The sequence below is a fragment of the Lemur catta genome, chromosome 19 (genome assembly GCF_020740605.2).
Source record: "Lemur catta isolate mLemCat1 chromosome 19, mLemCat1.pri, whole genome shotgun sequence".
NCBI lineage: Eukaryota > Metazoa > Chordata > Mammalia > Primates > Lemuridae > Lemur > Lemur catta.
In genome coordinates this window covers 23661093-23670027 of record NC_059146.1, presented here as the reverse complement: position 1 = coordinate 23670027, position 8935 = coordinate 23661093, and positions in this window count along the sequence as shown.

The window sequence follows — 8935 nt, the reverse complement described above, 5'->3', positions numbered from 1 at the left end:
TCTCCCACCAAAAATAACTATAGGCGACCAATGCAGCCAGAAACTGGAATCATGATTCCAGAGAGAAGGGAAGTGTAATGAAGCGAGCCATGCTGCCTGCAATTTCCCCTCAGGGCATTTGCCAACTCCCAAGTTGTGCTTATGCTGGGTGAACACTAAGAAATCAGGCAAAAACCAAGAAATGAAGCAGAAAGTTGCTGCCAAAAGAGTAAAGAGCCAAGAAGAGAATTTGGCAGTCTCACAGACCTGGGGAAAGAAGAACTGGAATTCAGGGCCTGCCATGGAGGAGAGACCTGGTAAACACCTCAAGCTTTCAGATAATAGCCAGAGAAAGCTACATTCTAGAAGTAGGGGCAAACCAAAAACAGACCAGCCTCACTGGATCAAGATGATCTGTCCACACTATAGTTGCATGACAGAAGAAAACTAAATCCTTTTTAAAGGAAGATAATACTACCCAGAAAGTATAATTTTTATATATATTATAATATTCATATTTAATCTAAAAAGTACTAGTCTAGCCAGGAAACAAGACCAAATGACTGAAAACCAAGAGAAAAAAACATACAATAGAGGTATGTACCTAAAAGTGATTCAGATATTGGAGTTATCAGACTTTAAAGTAACTATGATTAATATGTTCCCCCAAAAATAGATGAAAAGATAGATAATTTCATCAGAGAATTGGAATCCAACACAGAAAAATAGAAAGAGAATTCAATGTAAATTCTAGAATTGAAAAATAAATTAATTAAAATAAAAATTCAATAGATGGGTTTTACAGATTAGACCCAGTAGGAAACAGATCAATAGAAAATATCTAGACCAAATCACAGTGAAATAGGATGGAAAAAAACGTAAAAGACATGTGAGACATATACATAATGGGGGAAAAATCTAACAGACACATACTAGAGTCCTAGAAGAGAGGAAAAAGAGAATGAAGACTAGACAATATTGAAGAGCTATTGGCCAAGAATTTTACAAAACTGATGAAAGACATCAACCCCGAGCATAATAAACACAGAAAACCACACTTGAGCATATGATAATAAACTTATGAAAACATAAAACAATAAATCTTGAAAGCAGTAAATGACAGTTTACTTTCAAAGAGGCAATAATAATACAACTGATTTTTAAATAGAAGTCAAAACCAATGCAATGACGTATTGAAAGTGCTGAAAGAAAGCAATTGTTGATCTAGAATATTACACTCAGTGAAAACATCCTTCAAAAGTATGGCAAAATAAAGACATTGTCAGACAAACTAAACACAATATTCATCTTCAGCAGGTCTGCACAAAAAGAAGTACTAAATGGAGTTTGTCAGGTAAGAGGAAAATGATCCCAGATGAAAGTTAGGTAATGCAGGAAGAATAAAAAATACCATAAAGTATGCAGTAAATCTAAATTGAATATTGACTGCTTAAGACAATATCTTGTGGAACTTAAAATATATGTAGAATTAAAAGGTAAGACAATTGGAACACAAAGGCAGGAGAGGATAAACGAAATCAAAGTGTTGTAAGTTCTTCACATGGTCCAAGAATTGGTCAAAGTACTAATTTAAAGTAGAACTTTAATAAGCCAAGGATCCATATTGCAGTCTCGAGAATAACCACCAAAAGAGGAATAAAAGAATATAATTATCAACATAAAAGAAGAAAATGGAATCATAATGATAATAAATACCAAAAAAAGCCAGAAAAGAAGCTAATAAACAAAATAAATGGGGCAAATAGAAAACAAATAGTAAAATGGTAGATTTAAACAAATATATCAGTATTACATTAAAACAAAATAGAGTTTTGTCAGAATTGTTCCATTAAGATTTGTGCATTTTCAATGAGATATCACTTATCTTATCTCCAGTGAGAATGGCCTTTATCAAAAAGTACCAAAACAATAAATGTTGGCATGGATGGTGGAGAGATAGGAACAGTCATACACTGCTGGTGGGACTGCAAGCTAGTGCAACCTTTGTGGAAAGCAATATGGAGATACCTTAAACAGATACAAGTAGACCTACCATTTGATCCAGCAATCCCATTATTGAGCATCTACCCAAAAGAACAAAAGACATTCTATAAAAAAGACATCCACACTCGAAGGTTTATAGCAGCACAATTCACAATTGCAAAGATGTAGAAACAACCCAAGTGCTCATCAATACATGAGTGGATTAATAAAATGTGGTATACAATACCATGGAGTACTACTCAGTTATAAGAAACAATGGTGATATAGCACCTCTTGTATTTTCCTGGATAGAGCTGGAACCCATTCTAGTAAGTGAAGTATCCCAAGAATGGAAAACTAACCACCACATGTACTCACCATCAAATTGGTTTCACTGATCACCTAAGAGCACATTTAGGAATAACATTAATTGGGTGTCAGGCAAATGTGAGGGTGGGGAGGGGATGTATACATACATAATGAGTGTGATACACACTGTCTAGGGGATGGACACACTTGAACCTCTGATTGGGGGGGGACAAGGGCAATATGTGTAACCTAAACTTTTGTACCCCCATAATATGCTGAAATAAAAAAAGAAAAAAAAAAGGAGGACCAAAAACAAATTGAATTTTCAAGTAGAGTATACATTTACTGTTTTGTTCCCATATCTTTTGCTCTGTATCAAAATATAATCAGAAAGGATGTAAAAAGAAAGATTTGTGCATTTTAATGTATGTAAAGTTTATCTGAAAAAAGGAACTGTTAAAAAAGTAAAAACAATATTAAGTGAGGAGTGAGGCATGGAAAGGGTGGGAATGTATAGCCTTGGGGCAACATGTGGCCATCTGGATCCTTGAATGTGGCCTTTTGACTAAATCCAAAGTTTACAGAACAAATCATTTTAATAAAGTGATTTGTTCTGTGAAGTTTGGGTTCAATTGAGGGGGTACACTTGGGGGTCTGGAGGGCCACAGGCTTTGATGTCACAGGTTCCCCACCCCTCATTGTTAAAACTGGGTGTTGGATATATGGGAGTTCATTCTGTTTACGTCGTATATGTTTGAGAATTTTTAAATATCATATAAAGATTTTTTTAAGTAATTATAACTAAATACTCTAAACAAAAGGCAAGATTTTCTGAGCTGGTCATGGTGGCATGTGCCTGTAGTCCCAGCTACTCTGGAGGCTGAGGCAGGAGGATGGCTTGAGCCCAGGAGTTCAAGGTTACAGTGAGCTATGATGATGCCACTGCACTCTAGCCAAGGCAACAGAGCGAGACCCTGTCCGAAAAACAAAAATATATATAGCTTCAAAATATATAAAGCAAAAGCTGACAGAACTGAAAGGAGAAATGGAAAAATCCCCACAGTCATTCAGTAACTAGCAGAAGGAGCAATCAGTAAAGATATTAAAGATTTGAACAGCGTGATTAACAAATGTGACCTGGCATACTAGCCCTACAGAACATGCATTCCTTTCAAATAGACACGAAGTATTTACCAAAATAGACAAAATTCTGGACATAAAGCAAGCCTCAACAAATTTCAAAGAATTGAAATCATATGTATGTTCTCTGACCACAGTGAATTAAGTATGAACCAACAATAAAAAGATAACTGGGAAGTCATAAAATATTTCAAAAGTAAGCAATATACCACTAAAATAATGCTCAGGTCAAATTAGAAAATACATTGAACTGAATAATAATAGAAATGTGACATAAATTTGTGTAGTGTAGCTACCGAAGTTCTCAGAAACCAAATTATGGCTTTAAATGCATATATTAGAAGAGAAGTTAAAAATCAATGACCTAAGAATATCACTGATCTAAGCACTCACCTCAAAGAGCTAAAAAAAGAATAGTGTATTAAACGTAAATAAAGAAATATGTATTGGCTGGGCACGGTGGCTCATGCCTGTAATCCTAGCACTTTGGGAAGCCAAGGCGGAAGGACTGCTTGAGGCGAGGACTTAGAGACCAGCCTGAGCAAGAACAAGACCCTATCTCTACTAAAAATAGAAAAATTAGCCAGCCGTAGTGGCTCTGACCTGTAGTCCCAGATACTTGGGAGGCTGAGGCAGGAGGGCTATTTGATCCCAGGAGTTTGAGGTTCCTGTGAGCTACGCTGACACCAGGGCACTCTACTCAGGGCAACAGAGTGAGACTCTGTCTCAAAAAAAAAAAAAAATTTAATTTAATTTAAAAATAAAACAGAAATATGTATTAAAAATAAGAGCAGTCAACAATGAAATAGAAATAAACATATTATAAAATAAATGAAGCCAAAAGTTTATTCTTTGAAAAAACTAATAAAATTGATAAACTCTAGTAATTCTAATTAAGAAAAAAAGAGAAATAGCACAAATTACTAATATCTGTCACCACAGATCTTGCAGATAATTAAATGATAATAAGAGATATTATGAACCTTATGCAAATAATATGAAATTTTAGATAAAATGGACAAATTCCTTGAAAACCTTACTAAAAATAATATAGAACATCTGAATGGCTGTATTTTTATAAAAGAAATTGAATTTGTAATTTAAAATCTTCCCACAAAGAAAACTCTAGTCCAGAAGGCTTCACTGGTGAATTCTTCCAAGCATATAAAAATTAAATAACATCAATCTTACACAAGCAATTTCAAATAGTAGAAAAAATTAGCCGGGCATGGTGGCGCATGCCTGTAGTCCCAGCTACTCGGGAGGCCGAGGCAGGAGGATCACTTGAACCCAGGAGTTGGAGGTTGCAGTGAGCTGTGATGGCACTCCAGTGTGGATGACAGAATGAGACCCTGTCTCTAAAAAAACAAAAAAGAAGAAGAAAGGAAAAAAGAAAAGACAAAGAATAGAAAAAGGGAGGACACTTCTCAACATGTTATATGATGTCGGCATAGTTTGTTATCAAAATCTAACAGGGATCTTAAAGAAAAGAAAATCCAATCAAATGTGGCAGTGTATAAAAAAGATAATACACCTGATTGAGTGGGAATTAATCCAGAAATGGAGGCTGTGTGAAAATAAATTAATGTAATTAATCACAATAACAAATTAAATGAAAATAATCTCAATGGATATAGAATGAGCAGTTGATAAAAATTCAACACCAATTCATGATTTTAAAAAACTCTCATCAAACTAGTATCAGAAAGGATTCTCCCTGATCTGATCAAGAGTATTATCAAATTTATGGTAAAATATTTGAATGTACATCAGGAATGAGACAAGGATAAGGATATTTGTTACCACTATGTCTATTCAATATTGTACTGAAGTCCTAGCCAATGCAACAGACAAGAAAAAGAAATCAATAGTATAAAGATTGGAAGAGAAGAAATGAAATTGTCATTATTCACGGGGGCATGATTGTGTATGTAGAAAAATCGAGATGAATCTATACATAAATCATTAAAATTATTAAGTAAATTTAGCAAAGTTACTGTATATAAGATCACCATATAAAAATCCATTATATTCATAAATATGAGGAACAAAAAAGGTAATGAAATTTTTAAAAATATGATTTACACAATAAAAAAATACTGAGGAATAAATCTAACAACAGATTTGCTAGATCTCTAAACTGAAAACTTTGAGACATTTGAGAGAAATTAAGATCTAAATAAATAATTCATAGCAACAGCATTCGTAATTGCCAAAAATCAGAAACAACTCAGTGTCCATCAAGAGTAAAATGGTTAAGTGGTGGCATAGTCATACAATGAGATTTTTTTTTTAGAGAGATGGGGTCTTGCTATGTTGCCCAGGCTGGTCTCAAACTCCAGACCTCAAGCAATCCTCCCACCTCGGCCTCCTGAATCGCTGGGATTCCAGGTGTAACCCACCACACCTGGCTGCCTGGTTCCTTTTAAGTACTCAAGCCACATCACTTACCAAACAGGTTCCTTCCCAGGCTTTATAACAAGCCACTATCTAATGACCAAGATACAGGAATAACTACTAATCAACAAGGACCTTCTGTAAACTTGAATTACTACCGTAAGTCCTCGAAGTAACCTAAAAAGCCATTATCTCCATTTCTTAGAGGAAAACAGGCTCAGAGAGGGTGTCATGGTGCCAAGGTCACAGCTAGGAAGTAATGTAGCCAAAATTCAAACCCAAGAATGTCTGACTTCAGGCTCACCTTATCATCACTCTAGCCCAGTAGTTAAGACACATGGATTCCACTCACTCATTCATTCATTCATACATCCAACAAAATTTTTTGATTGCCCACCCTAGACCAGGCATGTTCTAATCTCCAAATAGTCTCTTACTGCAGGGAGCTCACATTTCAGTGGTGTTCTCAGACAGAACACAAACGCAGACGTGGTGAAACGTGCCAGGAGGACCCCTAAAACAAAGTTAAGTGGATAGAGAGATGGGGGCTTATTACAGATAATGCCGCAGGAAAAGGCCTCTTTGAGGAAGTGACAGCTGAACGAATGATGGTCAGATGAACAAGAGGATGAATAACAGGATTCCTTTTCTGGGTCTGGGCTAGCAAAGAGGCCGAGTGGATAGAATATCTTTTGTCCCAAATCTTGTCGGTCAATTTTGGATGTAATCCTCTCTCTAGCCAGAAAAGCTAAGAATATTTCCCTCCCCAATTTTCTCTGAAAAGGAATGAATGAAACGGTCTGGGAAAGACTTTGAGGACGTATTATTAATACAGAGTGACTGGAGCCACAAAGGGAGGCAGGAGTGGACTGGGTTGAGGTGAGGCTGCACAAGGCAGGACATCATTATGACGGTGCCAGGCGGCCTGGTACGGAACAAACGGCAGAAAAGGCACCGCCTGGAGGCTGATAAGAAGTGGGAGTTGATCGGGAGTCCCTCAGTTCAACTCTCCCTTGCTTGGCCCCATTTCACCAAAGCTTGAGGCCAAGGGGAAGACCCTGGCTCAGCGGACGCTGCTACCTTTTCTTTTCGCCTCCAGCCTTACACCCTGCGGCGGTCATCCGCTCCGCCACTGCGCATGCGCCCGCTCCGCCGGGCAGGGCCCGCCCCCTGGGCAGCCCTACGCACGTGCAACTTCGCCGTTACAGGTAACTGACAAGAGCAGTGGGCGCCTTTTCCAGTTGTGCGCCTGCGTCTGGGAAGGAGACTGGGCGGGGTGGCGCGGGACTTAGAGGCCGCGCGTGCGCACTCGGAACCGCCCGCGTTTGCTCTTCTGGCGGGAAAAAGTGCACGCGCGCCTCGCAGACCTGGTCCAGACGCAACTGCCGTTCGTCGTTCGTGGTCTTCAGGTGTTTCCCGAGACTGGGACGTGGCTCCAGGTGCGCCCTACCCGTGGCGAGGTTCCCCAGAGTAGCCCTGTCAGGGCCCCTCCCAAAATCCTGGCAAAGCCCCGCAAATCATAGGAGAGATTCCCCGATATCAGTTCCTTCAAATCCTGTTAAAAGTCCTCTTGAAATCCTGACCAAATCGCCTCAGAAATATTGAAAGGATCCTTCCTGGAGATCTTATAAGTGACCCCTGAAATCCTGTCAGAATCTTTTAGAAATTCCGTCAGACTTCTCCCTCAGCCTGACTTTCCCTGAAATCCTGTTACGCTCTCCCTAAATCCTAGCAGAGATTCCTGAAATCCTCTCAGAGATACTCAGAAATCTTGTCAAACCCACCAAAAAATCCTCTCAGTTTACTCGAAACACAGGGTGTGAAAAAAAGAAAAAAAAATTTTTTTTTAAAAAGTAATTTTTAAAAAAAGAATCCTCTCAGAGTCTCCGCCCAGAATTTAATCAAAGACCTCTGAAATTCCATCAGAGATCTCCCCAAAATCCAGCCAGAGACCCCAAAATCCAGTCACCCCCTTTACTCCCTGCAGGGCTGTCCAGCCCTGGAAAGGTCTCTCTTCAAAGACCCCTGTTTCCAGAACATTCGAAAAGCCTCCTGCAAGCACAGTCAGCGACAGATCTGTCTGGCGGGGGACAGCAGGGTGTTAGGAGCGCTTGGTGAGGACAGACAGGCCGGGCCACCTGCGTGATTGTAGGCCCAAGGTGCCCGGGTCAGCCCTGGGGGGCACCTGGTCCAGTGTAACTCTCCGTAGTGCCCTTTTCTCTCCTGGAAGTGGCCTTGACTGGAGTTTGGCCCCAAAGTCGTAGGGTCAGCCTGGTTCAAATGGAGACAGGACAGGGCGTGATCGTGCCCAGAGGAGGGGACACCCAGGGCAGCTGCAAGTGGGGGCCGGGCACAGATGAAGACCGTGGGCATTCTGAGCTGGAAACCCGGGGAACAGCAGGTTTGGAGGAAGATGCTGAGCTCCCACAGGCCATGATGAGGAAGGGACCGAGAGGTTGGCTGATGGAGAGAAAAGTGACAAAAAGACACAAAGAGCTGCAGGGACCACTGTGTCACTCCAGCTTGAGGAGCTAGGGCTTAGTCCAGGGGCACTGAGAAGCCATGGGAGGCCTGGGAGCCGGGGAGAGATAGGATCAAACTCACCTGAGAGGCTAACAGCCCAAATACAGGCTAATGTGGCAGGAATGGCAGCGGCCCAGGGCCATGGGGGAGCCCAGACACGGCACCTTGTTCAGCTGGGGTGGACATCAGAAATGTTTCCAGAGGAGAGGACATTCACACCCAGACAGGAAGGCAAAGAGGGTATCCCAGGCAGAGCCCCAGAGGTGGGAGCAGCTGCAGTTCCGAGCTGCTGGAGCATCTTCTGTGATTTGCAGTGGGGAGGCAGGCAGGTCCGGCCACGCAGGGCCTTTTGCGTCAAGGCCTGGGTTTAGCTCTGTCCCCAGGATGCTGGGAGCCATGGAAGGGCATTGAGCAGGGGAGGGGCAGGTGGGCTCCGGGGACTTGTGGGGACAGCTTGGTGGGGAAGCCTGGAATCTGGGTGGCTGGGAGGAGGCTGAGGCATGGCCCTGGGGAGAGGGTGAGGCAGGCCTGGGCCTAAGCTGCAGGGAAAGAGGGGAAGGTACAGGGAAGTCACTGGGTGGGAGGGACAAGGCTAAGATAACAA